The sequence below is a fragment of the Ambystoma mexicanum genome, chromosome 2p (assembly GCF_040938575.1).
Source record: "Ambystoma mexicanum isolate Mex_15411 chromosome 2p, UKY_AmexF1_1, whole genome shotgun sequence".
Taxonomy (NCBI): domain Eukaryota; kingdom Metazoa; phylum Chordata; class Amphibia; order Caudata; family Ambystomatidae; genus Ambystoma; species Ambystoma mexicanum.
In genome coordinates, this window is record NC_090923.1 from 446,374,179 (window position 1) to 446,389,426 (window position 15,248).

The following is a 15,248-nucleotide window of genomic DNA, read 5'->3' on the forward strand; positions in this document are numbered from 1 at the left end:
TCCGGAGCCGCGCCGCACCTGCATTGCAGAAAAGAAAGAACAGCAGGTTAGTTGCGCACAGGAAAGAAACCATTTAAAGACATTCAGCGCCACGCATTTGCGCTATACTCAACTGCAGGAATTCTGCTAAGCAAGGTAGGAGGCAATTCTTCATCAGAAAACCGCCCAACACCGTACCTGAAAGAAATAAAGAACAATAGTGAGGCCTTGGGCTACAACGACATTCCTGCAAACTATACCAAGCATTTATTGGCATAGAGACTTACCTACTGAGTCAAGTTATTCAAGACTCTGCTACAGCCCCGCAGGATCAGTGAAGCAACTAGATCCTAAGAGGAAGCTGGAACATACCGCGCCCCTGCGAGTAGTTGCAGGACGGAGAACCCGCCATAGAAACACCCAAGGTGAGACATAACCGGAGAGGGGCACTAGGAGATTATGGGAGGTGGGATCCAAACCCGCTCCTCACGGCTGCTTAACATCTCGTTCGACATTCTAGGCAAACGCTTCCTGGGGAGAGATAGTGAGAGAGAAGACTTGTGCAAGCATTCATCACTCAACCTCGTACAACACGCGTGCAGACGTCCTTGGTGCAGTTTCGTGCGACGCCCCCGTGGAGACCAGGTGAGCGTGACACCTGGACAGTAGATCTGAAGTTGTTTTCTGGGATGAAAGGCTTGATTTTCCACAGGAGAGCGAGTTGTTACTAAGCTGTTTGTGTCCTTCTTGGTATGTGGGGTTTGAAGGAGAGGTGTCTACCAGTGTCATACCTAAGAGATTTGGTGCAGGTGGCCAGCTGGGGTTTGAATCCTTGAGATGCATAGCATAGAGCAAGTTCTGGATGTCAGGGTGTTAGGAGTTGTTAGTCAGCAGTAGGAATTCAGTCTTGAAGGGGTTCAGCTTCTGGTAAGCACTAGACATCCGTGAATGGATCAATTTGAGGCTGGCCTTAAGCCTGTGGATTCCTTTGAAGGAAGAACTTTTGAGGAAGATCTGCATGCCATCTGCGTATTGGTGGGTGTGGATGTTGTGTGAAGCGAGGAGAGTTCCAAGCGGTTCCATCTAAAGATTGAAGATCACGGGGGAAAGGACAAATACTTGCGGGACTCCCTAGGTGGTTGGTAGGGTTGGTGATTTGGAGGAATCCATTTGTATGAACTGGTGGCGATTAGCAAGGTAGGAATTGAAGCAGCTGAGGATGAACTCAAATATCCCCATGTGGGGATGTAGATTTTCGGTGAGTGTTTGTTGATTACTGTTTTGAATGCTGCTGAGATATCAAGGAGAGCAAGGAAGCAAGAATGGCCATCATTAAATGTTTTACAGGAATCAGTGATCACCTTGATGATAGCTTAGCTGATTCTGTGCTGCATTTTGTTCTGAAGCCAGATTTGTAGGACTGAAGGAGATTATTAACCTCGACGTGTTGGAGGATTTGAGTGGCTACTGCTTTCTCAAGGATCTTACCTATGAAGGGAAGATGGGTAATGGGGCGGTAGTTTCTGATGTCGTCAGGATCCAATGTTGGTTTCTTGAGAAGTGGGAGGATTTGTCTAGTCTTGAGGGCCTAGGGGAGGATGCCTTGAGTAAGGGAGCTGTCTATGATTGTTAGGTCCTGGAGGAGTGCTTCAGCCAGAAGGATCTTGCGTACAGAAAAAGAGAGGATTACGTCCATGTACGATGTAGCCTTGAAGGATGCTAGGGTGCCAGTGAGATCTTCAATAGTGAGTGTCTTGAAAGGTGTCCAGGTAGTTTTGGTTTTCGGAGATGGGATGTGTAGTGTGCTGTCAGTTGTGGCGTTAGTGTCTATGTGTTGGCAGGTCATACTGACCTTGATGAAGGAGAAAGACTTGATTGCACTGGATTTTTCTATGGATTATTGTACAGGTAGGTCAGGCAGAATTTTGTTGGAGTTCTTGATAGCTTTGACGAGGGCTCTGCTATCTTTGTTGGCCTTGGAAATGGTATTTTGGTCATAATTGCCCTTGGCAGTGGTGATCAGTCGTATGCGTGTAGCACAGTGTTTCTTAAGCAGAAATTGGATAGGCCAATGACATAAAAGCAGGACTAACCCACGACAGTGACTGACAGCTGTAATTACACTTTAGTAGTGAGGAAAACAGAGTGGTCGGGTGGGAGTGGTGTTGTGATTCTAGGCATTTACTCTGGGCTTATACTGTGATATACCTGTGACTTTAAGGACACTAAATACATAGGTGGTTTGGCTCAGATTGATATGGTAGTCCTGTCTGGAAAGCAGTTTATCTGAGCAGTGTCTGTGGTACAATTGTTAGTACTATGGAGTGCTAACTGATAGGATGGTAGTTCAAGTCCACCCAAGGGCGGTTGGCTTCAGGCATTACAATTAAATCACCAATTATGTTCATTTAATGTATAGCAAATAAATGAAGAGGTCTGTTTGTAAAACGGGCGTTGAAACTCATTTCTTCCAGGATGCGGTTTTCAAATAAAAAACTCTGAGGTCAGGGGGACAGATTGCTGAACTTTGGGACAGTCCCGGCAAAACTGGGACATATGGGCACCCTACAGACATATCACTGATACATGAAGAATTCACCTGAATGCTTTAATTTTTAGGCTTTGCAGGAACTCTGAGAAGTTTGTTTGTTTTATTTCTATAGCGCACCGAACGAACCCAGAGGTATCGGGGCACATTGGAACAGTTACAAGTGTTACAGATAAGCATGATCACAGCATACAGAAAAATACAATAAAACAGTGAGTAGGACAATTGGTTACAGGTGATGTCCAGTCATGGGAACAATAGCAGTGCAGAGATAAATAATTTACAGTATGTGCCCTAGGCGGTGCTGAAAACCTATTCTTGGTGTAGGTACTTCTTAGCCATAAAATAGATTTTCTTCCTATTGAAGTCAGAGAAAGACTGGGTCATCTTCAGGGAGGGTGGGAGTGAGTTCCATAGCTGGGCTGCCATAACTGGGAAACTGTTCCCTCCTGCTTTTTTAGTTTGTACCTGGGACTACCAGACAGGAGGTATTTGATGACCTGGTGGCCCATACTGAAGATCTGATGTTGAATTTTTCAGTTAAGAATGGAGGGGCTACATGGTTCAGGGATTTGTACATGAGACATGGTTTTGAGTTGGATTTTATCATTGATCGACAGCCATTTATGCTGTCTTCTTGTTTCGGAGATATGTTCTCTCCTTGATATACTCAAAGCAGTCCTAAGTGCATTATTTTGCAGGATTTGTTATTTATTGATAACGTACTTACTTGCACCTAAGTGGAGTCCATTACAATAATCCAACTTGGACAGGAAGAGGGCTCTGGCAAGGGTAAGGTAACACTCCTTAGAGAGCAGAGGTGTGCAAGCCCTTATCAATTTACAAGTATAGGCTGTGGCCGAAGCTGTGGCGTTAGCTTGTTTATGTAAATTGAGTGTGGAATCTAGAGAAAAATCTAATGTGTTTAGCTCTTTGGCCACTAGGATATTGTTCCCATTGATATTCAAGGAGGCATAATCTGTGTTGAGTTTATTCAGGTTAGCTGGGGATCCTATGATCAGAAGCTCGGTTTTATTGTCATTCATGCAGAGGCCATGGGTGGCCATCCATGGCTGAATGATTAGATACATTGTGTTCACTAGCAGTACATCAGTGTCATATGTACCCGTTAATGGGAGGAGGATCTGGGTGTCCTCTGCATAGTTAGTGTAGGTGACACCCAGATGGTCCAGGTCATCGAATAGGGGATTTGTGAAAATGTTGTACATAGTCGGTGATACGCAGAAGCCTTGGGGGACTCCACATGTAATGGGAATGGGGTCAGCTGCTCCTGATCGTGAAAAGACTCATTGTCCTGTTATTTAGAAAGGATTGGATCCATGTAATAGCGTTCTGAGAAATGTGAGCTGCTGAAGTGAGGTGATTGCATAGTACTCTATGGTCGACCAGATCAAACACAGCCAATAAATCCAACAGAATTAACAATGTGATTTTCCCATTGTCTTTGAGTTCGTCAATCTGGGTTTTTAAATCAATCAACGCTGTTTCAGTACCGTGTTGAGGTCTAAACCCAGATTGCCAAGTCCATAGGAGATGGTTAGTCTCTAAGTCTTCGTCGATCTACAGTTATGCTACCCTATCCAGTATCTTCAGTAAGTACAGGATCGTAGTGATTGGCCTATATTTTGTCTAATTGTAGGGTCCAGTGATTGTTTTTTAAGGAGGGGTAGAACCCACGACTCCTTTAGGTTGGTGGGTACAATACCTGAAGTAAATGAAACATTAATTAGTTTGGATATGAATGGCGCCAGGTCTCTAGCGGCATCTTTAATTATTTGAGCCGGGCAACTATCTCCTTGGCACCTTGACGGTTTAAGGGATGCAATCATTTTTTGTACCTCCGGGACAGAGACTTTGGAGTATTTAAAGCATTGGGATGGTTTAATAGATGGCTTTTGGGTGTGGTGTGGAGTATCTGAGTTTTGTAAGTTTAGGCGTTTGTCAGCAATTTTACTTTGCAGTGTGCCTATGTTATTGGTGAGAGCATTCTGAATGTTTGTGCACCAGAGTTTGTCCTTTAGGCACGGATCCATAGGGCTAATGGGCGTCTCCATCTCTCTACGGATAACGAAGAGCTCTTTGGTGCTGGAGCTAGCTTGGTTAATTCTATTGTTGTACGACTCGCGTTTAGTACGAAATATCTCTACCTTGTATTTAGCAGATAAATTCATCAGATTGGTTTTATTCTCTGCGGAAGGGAGGTGTTTCCATAGAGTTTCCAATTTTCTTTTTTCAGCCCGTTAAATTTTTAACTGCGGAGTGAACCAGGGGTTCAGGTGAGCTCTTGGTTTGCCTTTGAACATTTTGAGAGGGGCGATAATGTCCAATGCCTTGGTCAGAGTGGAACAATAGAGCTCTACTAACTTGTTGGGATCAGTGGTGTCCTCTAGGGAATTCAGAGTAGGGATCACATGTGGCAGGATATCATCCGCTGTAATGTTCCGTTTGTTCCTTGTAGGACATGGATGCGCTATCAGGTTAGGTTTAGTTTTCAGAGTATTAGCTGAGAGAGTAAATGACAATAGATAATGATCTGTCCAAGATTGGGGTCTAATAGATGTAATGACAGTATCACAGTTAAGGTTGGCTACCCAATCTAGGGTCCTTCCTTTGTCATGGGATGAGTAATATACAATTATTTTTTTTTTTAAATGTATTTATTTTAAATCAAGGCAGCTTAACAAGCATACATTGTAAACAATAGCAGAGACGCGTTGACCTTCAAATATTCCCCTCTGGGCCTGTCCCCCCTCCCTCCGTTCCCCTGCAAAGGCCTTTACTCTCTGGGCCTTCCGTTCTGTGACCCCATAGTTTACGCATCCCCTCCGGGATCCTCCCGGTTTCCCAGGGTCCATCGGGCATTGATAGGCTCATAGGTTAGGGCGGGAAATCGCTGGTCATATTCTAGTACCGGGCCCCAAATGTTCTGGAATCGGTGGAGGACCCCGGCCTTTGCTGCTGTCACCTTCTCCACTATCAGTATGTCCCATAGTTTTGTCCACCACTGAGCTAAACAGGGGCCGTCCGGGGACTTCCAACAGCGGCCAGCACCGATTTACCGGCTAGAAGGCATTGGGTCAACAGTTTCACCCTGTTCCCGGAGCGTGGGTAGATCGCCGGGACCGGGACCCCCAGCAGGACGGGCCCCGGCTCCAGTGGGACTGCTGCCCCGGTGATTTGTGTAATCGCCCCCAGGCATTGTCTCCAAAATCACTGGATTTCCGGGCACGTCCACAACATGTGGAAGGAGGAGCCTGTGTTGCCGCATCCGCTCCATGAGGAGTGGTCCACCATGGGGTTCATGTGATGGAGCCTAAGAGGGGGATAGTACCACCTCAGCATAATTTTATATGCACATTCCCTATTGGTGACACAGGTGGATGAGGAGTGCGCTCGGGTCCAGATGTCCACCCATGTTTGGTCCTCTATCGGGTGCCGCAAGTCGGCCTCCCACTGGCCCATGCTGCGGGTTCTCTCAATCAGGAAATCGCCCAGAAAGCGCCTATAAAAAGTAGATATCCTGCCTCGAATCGGGGGGTCCTTGAGCGATAGTTCCAAAGAGGTCGGGACGCGCGTTGCTGCTTGTAGGATTTGGGGCTGCAAGCACCAATGGCGCAGTTGTATGTAGGTAATTCAAACGTGCATGGCGCATTTCCCTCTTACATCTGCACTAGGCTCTCAAGGCCACCCTTTATCCAGCATTGAAAATTGCGCTGGTTTGACCCGGGTGAAAAAGCTGGGTTGTGGAAAATCGGGGATTGCGGGTTCAGGCCCCTCAGGGCGCCCTTCCGTTTTATTGCCCAGTCCCAGGAATTCAGGGTGTGTTTGGTTGCCAGAAGGAGATCTCCCCAATGTGTTCTGAGGGGGGCCGGGATGTGTGGCAGGAATCGTAGGGGTAGGGGCATCCGTGATTGTTCCAGTTCTACCCATCTGGGCAGTTTGTGATTGATTGCCATGCGTGGACATGTGCCAGTTGAGCCGCCACTCTGTAGGCCTGCAAGTCTGGGACTCCTATCCCTCCCAATTTGGAGCCACCCAGTAGTGTTTTGTAGGGGATTCTAGCTTTCTTACCTCTCCATGTGAACTTCACCATTTTCCTCTGTAGATCTCGAAGGGTTGGTGCGGGAATTGCCACTGGGAGGGAGGAGCAGGCATAAAGAAACCTCGGAAGAAAGTTCATTTTGCAGGCTGTTATTCGTCCCATTAATGAGATCTCCTGGGTCGTCCAGGTCTCCCTCCAGTTCTTTAAATAGCCGGGGAAAGTTAGTCTGGTATGTTTCTTTTGGGTCCGCCGGAATGTAGACCCCTAAATAGGGGATGGCTCTTTTTTCCCACTTGATCGGGCTCATCTTGATCAGCGTTTCCCGTTCCTCCGGGGCGAGGCCAATGCCCAAGGCTGTTGATTTAGCGAAGTTGACTGAAAAGCCGGATACCTCACCGTAGCTGCTTATTTCTGTTAGGGCATGCTTCAGGGAGGAGCAGGCTTCCGAGATCGTAAGCAGGACATCGTCGGCGTATAAGGCAATTTTGTGTTGCGATGGGCCGACCTACGGGCCTTTGATCTGGGTGTATTGTCTTATTTTCTGGGCGAAGGGCTCCATGGTAAGTGCAAAAAGCAGTGGTGATAATGGGCAGCCCTGTCTCGTTCCACAGGACAGTGAGATTGGGGCCGAGATGGATCCGTTGGTCCTCAGAAATGTTTTGGGTTCTTTGTAGTTGGCCAGAGCCATTGTCTGGAAAGCTGTTCCAAAGCCAAAGGCCCCCGACGTGCGTTTCATGAATGGCCAGTCCACCTTGTCAAATGCCTTGGTAGCCTCCAAGGCCATCAGTACTAGTTTTTGGGAGTTTCGGGCGGCATGGTCCACCAAGTTTAAAGTTCTCCGGATATTGTCCCCTGCTGAACGGTTTAAGATGAAAGCTGCTTGGTCCGGCTGGATTATCTCCGGCAGTATGCGACCCAGGAGATTCGCAAGAATTTTGGAATACAGGTTCGCGTCTATGTTCAGTAGTGCTATCGGTCGGTAGGAGGCCAGGTCTCTCGGGTCTTTCCCTGGCTTGGGCAGGAGAATAGTAGTTGATTCCTGCATCAAGGGGGTCACCAATCCAGATTCCCTGAAAGAGTTGAAGAGAGTCACTAAGGGGGGTAGGGGTCAGCTGGTGTCTGAATAGTTTGTAGTATCTTGTTGAGAATCCGTCCGGGCCTAGGGCCCGTGTCTTGAGCGACTTGATGGCTTCCTCGACCTCTTCTTCTGTGATTAGTGCCTCCAGGGATTCCCTTGCTGAGGTGGAGAGTTGGGGCAGCGCTGCGCTTTGCAGGTATTCCTTCTGTTTGAGCTGGTCTCGCAGAGTAGCTGTCATGCCCTGAGTCAGGCGAGCTACCGCCAATTGCTGTTTTTTAGATTCTGAATATTGGACGACTCCCTGGGAGTCGCGCAGGCCGGAGAGGGTATTAGTTTGTTTTATTTATACAATTTCATTTTTAAATAAATACTGTGTTGAAGGCTGTCTCGAAATGGTACTTTTATTACTCTCAGCTGGTACTGTTTTGATTATGGCAAAAACATTTTCAGTATATTCGCCAATTCATTTCTGTTTTACTTGTAAATTCTAATTTCTAGCATACAACCCCTCCCAAATGATGTTGGGGACCTAAGGAAGTAAGCACATGGGATTTGCTATCTGTGTTTTCATGGACATGGCTTACTAATGCTCATGCTTTCCATGCAGTGAGTACATTCCTTCTTAGGAAGGGTCAGGGTATCGAATTTCACTCTAGCCCTCTTACCAGCCCAAATAAAACAAAGAAGGCGAAATCGAAGAGAATTGAAAAAGGAGTCTGGAATGTTACAGGGGAGAGCCGAAAAGAGGTAAAGAAGACAGGGGAGTATATTAATTTGCACAGTGACCATACGCCCAAACCAGGACAATGTGAGAGGAGCCCACCTAGTCAGATCGTTGAAAATCTTGGCCTGCAGTGGAGGGAAGTTCAACTCGTAGATCTTACCCAGATCCCTAGGTATATTGGTACCCAAATATCTAGTACAAGAGTTCTCTACCCTCATTCCCCACACCTCCGTTCTACCATTAATCTCTTGGTCGAGCTTGTTCATAGGCATAATGCAGGATTTTGGTACATTAATTTTAAGCCCAGAGAACGCCCCAAAGCAATGAATTAAGTCCAACAACCACGGGAGAGAGTCATGAATCTCGGACAGATACACTAAGATATCGTCTGCAAAAAGAGACCGTTTAAATTCACAGTCCCCACACCGTACCCCTGCAATCCCTCCATCGCATCTAACCACTATGGCAAAAGGCTCCATTGCCAGAGCATGCAAAAGGGGAGAAAAGGGGCATCCCTGGCGAGTTCCTCTTGAGAGCGAGAAGACTGAAGAAGTAGAACCATGAACTAGTACCCGCACCGAGGGACTGTTATACAGGGCTGAGACCCAACCACAAAGTCTATCACCAAGACCCATCTTTTGTGAGCACCTTCCCCATGTAAGGCCACTTAACGCGGTCAAAAGACTTTTCAGAATCCAGCGAGAGGAGGTAGGCCTCTAACTCCCGCTTGGACACCTCATACATAAGACCCAGCATTTTCCGAATATTATCCGAGCCTTGACGTCTGGGAATAAACCCCACTTGATCCCCATGGACCAGAGAGGGGAGAAACTTAGACAACCTATTCAGTAATAGAGGCCAAAAGGGACTGCCTGAGCTCACTATCTGGTAACAGTGAGTCGTTGCATATCCACCTTGATTTGCGCTGTACCACCTGTGGAAAGCCCAACTTGACTCGAACTAGATCGTGGTTAGACCAAGGGATAGTCTCTATACAAAAATCTGTAATACACTCCTGGGTCGAGGAGTCTACAAACGCATAATCTATCCTAGAGAATGTTTGGTGCACTGCGGAGAAAAAGGTATATAAAGGGTGTCGGCTGTCATCGACTGGGTGTGCGTCAACCAGACACAGCTCTTCATTTACACGGCGGAAGGAATCCACTAACTTCCTCTGGTGCCTAAGACCGGGACTGTGCTTGGAGGGTTTCCTGTCTCTATCTGGGCGCAAACCCATGTTAAAGTCTCCCTGACTATCAACGCCCCTCTGCAAATTCCCTAATCTTTCCCCCCATCGCCTGCCAAAAAACATCCTGCCCTTCATTCGGGGCGTACACTCCCACAAAAGTGAAAAGACAACCCTTCACCTCCCCCTTAAGCATAATATAGCGCCCTTCTGGGTCGGCTCTATGGGCCCTGGGAGAGAAGTGGGCATTTGGGGAGACCAAGAGCACAACCCCTCGTTTCTTCGCCCCACATGAAGACCGAAACATTTGCTGAATAGCTTTGGACTTGAAAATGGGCTCCCTCCCCTTAATCCAATGGGACTCCTGCACAAAAAGAAAATGAAGTTTCAGTCTCACAAACTCCCTCAACACCAGGGTCCTTTTAGTCGGGGAATTCAAACCTCGCCCATTGAGGGACCCCACCGACATAGGCTGAACACAGTCACCCATTGAAGCCAGAGAGCACACTTGCCTCTCGCTGGAGACCCCCATGCAGACCCAGCCCCAGCCCCAAACCCCCAGTGCACATGTCAAATGCCCCCTCAAACTTGTAGAATCCTGAAGACCAAGCAGCTCCAACCTCCCCCCTCCAAGCCCCAACTCCCCCACACCCACCCCACCCCCCAACATTTGAGCGTCTGAAAGGACTGCATCAACAAACTGCCGAGTCCCCAGACCACCACGGATCGCCTACACCTGGGCGATAGACCCCATATAACACCCCAAAATTCTGATCCCCCCCAACTACAAGCAAGAGAAACAAGGACATTGTCAAAAGTTCACTTGAGCATGCAAATAAAAATACACTCCATTAATCCAGAGTTCCAGCCCAGCCAATGATCCACAGAGATTACAGAAAAACTGACAATAGGAACTCTGCTTCTCATTCAAGACGGCAGATGCCCCGGGGACGGCGGGGTGATCTTTCTGTATTTCCTATGTCCTCGACTCGCCGCTGCCCCAGGAACTCCGGGGGCTCCTTTTGACGATCCTTCACCGGGCTGTCATAAAATACTTATTTAAAATAAAATATCAACGCTGCGCTCATGCGCTAGCACTCACCTGCATAAATACTGCTCAAGCGGCGCATTCAGGAGTCTGTTTCTTAATCTGGCATCTCCAAGACCACTTCTGCAAAATAATAAGGACAAAAGTGAAACTTTGGCAACAAGAAGAAACACTTAAGCAAAAACAGTTACTAAGAACCAATTGTTACCAAGACTTACTTACGGAGTCACAGCTGGTCTGGATTCCACTACAGGCCGTAGGATCAGTGAAGGAACTAGATCCAGTGAAGGTGCCTAAGAACATTAAAGAGCCCCTGCATTCAGACGCAGGACGGAGAGCCCAACATTAAAATACCTAAGGTGAGACATAAGCACAGAGGGAAGCGGTTGGAGGTTTGAGGGAGGTGGGAGTCTTGCCCACCCTAAGTAGCAAGTTATCTTCCCCATTCATCACTTTAGGGTAGCGCCCAAGCGTGAGTGAAGCAGTGGGACAAGAAGAGATGCGCACAAACGTTCACCGCGCAGCTTCGTGCAACGCCCCTGTGGAGACCAGGTGAGCGTAACAGAACGCAAAGCCTTCATAAAATTCTCTACCTGGGTGTCATGGAAACATCTGAGACTGACCAATTAGCCCAGCTTTTGGGACAACTCACGGCAGAGGTGGACTCTGCTCGGCAGGAAACAAATGCTCTAAAAAGAGAGCTGATTGTGACTAAAGATCGGACAGATGACCTAACCAGACAATTACTTTAGTCGCAGGCTGGTCAAACACCATTACCCGGAATTGGGTCATCAGTTCCAGCTCCGTCAAGCAACCTAGTACAGGTGGTTCTTCCGGGGGCCGTTCCTTTGGCTCCACCTGAACGCTTCACTGGAGACTCAAAAGATATCCAGTTTTCATGAACCAGTGCTGCCTTCATTTCCTATGTGGACCTGGAGCGTTTCCAAACGATCAATCAAGGGTTGCTTTTGTGCTTTCATATCTGAGTGGCAGTGCTGCGGACTGGTCAGTACCACTTGTTAATCAGGATGACCCTCTTCTGCGGGACTTCCAGAAGTTTTAACAAGAGATGGAGAAGCTGTTCGCTCGGCACACCCAAGGTCAAGCATTAGACAACGAACTTCTATATTTGCGTCAAGAGAGCCAAGACCTGTTAACATATATCGCAACCTTCAACAGATTGGTAGTCGAAACGGGTTGGCCCGAAGACAAAAGAACAACAATATTCCATCGTGGTTTGAGAGGTGAACTAAAAGATGTTTTAGCTCAAGTGGTAAATCCTCCAAGAGACTGTGCGGAATATATTAACCTGGTGGTGCAATTAGACCACAGACTGCAGGATCGAAAAACTGATCGAGCTAAAATGGAAAATCGGGTGTATATGTGCCCTAAGGAAAATGTTTCAAAACCAACCGAGATGTCCGAACCTATGCAGATTGGAGGAGTTTGTGGACCATTATCCAAGACCGAAAGAGACAAAAGGAGACAACAATTGTTTTTATATTGCGGGAATGCCGCCCACTTCCTCTGAGAATGTCCAGTGAAACCACCCAAGAAGGCAGTTGGGGTCGCTGACAAGGTTGAAGCAAAACCGGAGACGGGAAACTTCCATGCCCGACAATCATAGAAGTCGGTTTGTCGAGCAAAAAGAAGAATTCTCAGACCTCGCACCTAGCCTTGCCAATAATTCTAATCAGTCGCCAACAACCGTCTTGCATGCATGCAGTCAGAGCATACATTGACAGCGGAGCAATTTGTAACTATATGGATCAAGAATTAGCATCAAGGATGGATCTTCCTCTTTGCAAGAAGGCACCAACTGAAATGGTCACCACTGTCGATACAACAGAGATATCCTCAGGTCCTGTTACGTACTGAATGGCAGAGAGGACACTTTTGTGCCAAGACGGGCATCGGGAAGTCATTGTGTTCGACATAATGAAGGCTCCGCAATTTCAGATAATTCTAGGAATGCCGTGGTTGGAAACACATAATCCTCACATCAACTGGTGTGCTAAAAGGTTGACCTTCTCCGATGAATGTGCTCATACATGTTATAAGATAAAAGAATCCTTGACTGAAAACAATAAACCTACATCAGAAGTGGCAACGGTCATCATGGGTCTAAAACACACTACCCCAGAAATACCAAGATTTTCAGGATGTCTTCCAGAAGTATCAAGCCAATACCCTGCCGCCCCTTAGACCATATGACTGCCAAATCGACCTTGTACCTGGCGCACAGATTCCTTTTTGTCGAATGTATGCGCTCATTGAACCCGAAAATCTCCATTTAAAAACGTATCCGGACTAATATCTGGCAAACGGTTTTAACCGACCATCTAAGTACCCGGCGGCCTCGCCCTTATTTTTCGTACCTAAGAAGGAGGGAGATTTAAGGACATGCATAGACTACCGCGCATTGAACCAAGTGACTGTAAAAAATCGTCACCACCCTACCTCTTATCCCTAAACTGTTGGATCAGGTGAAAGACGCTCAGATTTATACCAAGCTGGACCTCAGAGGGGCGTATCATCTGGTACGAGTTAGAAAAGGAGATGAATGGAAGACTGCTTTACGCACCAAATATGGGTGATTCGAATACCAGGTAATGCCCTTTGGGCTTTGTAATGCTCCTGCTGCATTTACGTACTTCATGAATGATGTCTTACGAGAACTGATTGACGTTTGCGCCTTAGTATACATTGACGACATTTTGGTGTACTCCACTTCCAAGCAAGACCACGTGAAACATGTTCACGCTGTCCTTGAAAAACTCTGGCAACATAAGTTATACGCTAAACTAGAAAAGTGCTCCTTCCATGTCACCGAAGTCGAGTTCCTTGGATTTGTTCTAACTCCCAGAGGTGTTCGTATGGACTCACGTAAGGTGGATGCCATCCTCAATTGGCCCTTTCCAACATCAATCAAAGGAGTCCAGAGTATGCTCAGCTTTGCAAACTTTTATCGCCGGTTCATTCTGGGTGTTTCTCAAATTGCGCATCCAATCACATCCTTACTGCGAAAGAATAAACGCTTTCAATGGTCAGATGAAGCGGAAAAGGCCTTCCAGGAATTGAAAGCAAGATTTACCTTAGCCCCGATCCTGAAACATCCTCGCCCAGATCTCCCGTACGTGGTGGAAACCGATGCTTCCAGTCTCGCAATGGGAGAAGTTCTCTCCCAAAAAGATCCTGAGACGGGTCAACTTCATCCAGTGACCTTTTGGTTGCGAAAATTCTCAACACCTGAACTGAATTACGCTGTGACAGACAAAGAACTCTTGGCCATTAAAGCAGCTTTTAAAGCTTGGCGACATTACCTCCTAGGAGCAAGACACACTGTCACAGTGATCACTGATCATCGCAATCTGCAGTACCTAAAGACAGCCAACGCCTAGTCATCTCGTCAGCTCCGATGGGCCCTATTCTTTGCCAAATATGATTTCATGATTACTTATTGACCCAGATGTCAGAACGGAAATGCTGACGCTCTTTCCCGTATCGGTGTCGATGAAAATGCCTACTCAGCCCCGGATCCAGTAGCCATAATCCCAGGTGGAAGAATTTTGGGAATCACTACATCTCTGACCTTGGACGACATCCAAAAGGAAATTCTGCATCTAATAGATGCAAAGACTTTGCAAGATTGGTCTACCCAAAGCGAACACCATACAGTTACGAACCAACTGCCATACCTTCGAGAGCGCCTTTATCTACCAAGTAAAGAACTACAGGAACAAGTAATCTCAAATTACCATGAATCTGTAGTGGAAGGTCATCCTGGGATTGCCAAAACTTTAGCTAAAGTTAAAAGGAACTATTGGTGGCCAACTTGGCGTAAAGACATCACACAATTTGTGTTACCATGCAGTATTTGTGCGTAGAACAAAGCTAAAAAAAGACCATCGGGTCTTTTGCAACCTTTAGACATTCCACCTACGCCCTGGCAGACGCTTTCTCTTGAATTTATCACCGACCTTCCTCCTTGTAGTGGGCTCAACACCATTTTAGTGGTAGTGGACCTGTTTTCCAAAATGGACCACTTCATTCTACTAAAAGGCCTACCCACAGCTTCCAACTTGGCAAAAGAATTCCTAGAACAATTGTTCGAATCCATGGATTCCCTTCCATCCTGATTTCAGATCGCGGCAGTCAATTTAGCTCACATCTTTGGAAGAAATGTTGCGAGTTAGCCCAAACCAATGTAAGACTCTCCACTAGCCATCACCCTCAAACCGATGGCCAGACCGAGAGGACTAACCAAACTCTGGAACAATACTTAAGATGCATGCTACACCAAACAGAAGGAAACTGGAAAGATGTTCTATGGATAGCCGAGTATGCTTATAACAATTCCTTACACTCTAGCACTGGGCAAAGTCCATTCTATACAATTTATGGAATGCATCCACAAACCTCCAAACTAGACCCTCCTCTACTCTTGAAAATGCCTGCCGTAAGGAATCTACACGCTACCATCACACAAGCCTTAAAAAAGGCGACTGAGCATATGAAGCAAGCTAAAGAAAAACACAAGACATTTGCAGACCAACATCGGAGTGAAGCTCCGAAATACCAAATTGGGGATGAAGTCTGGTTGGCTTCCAAACACATACCAG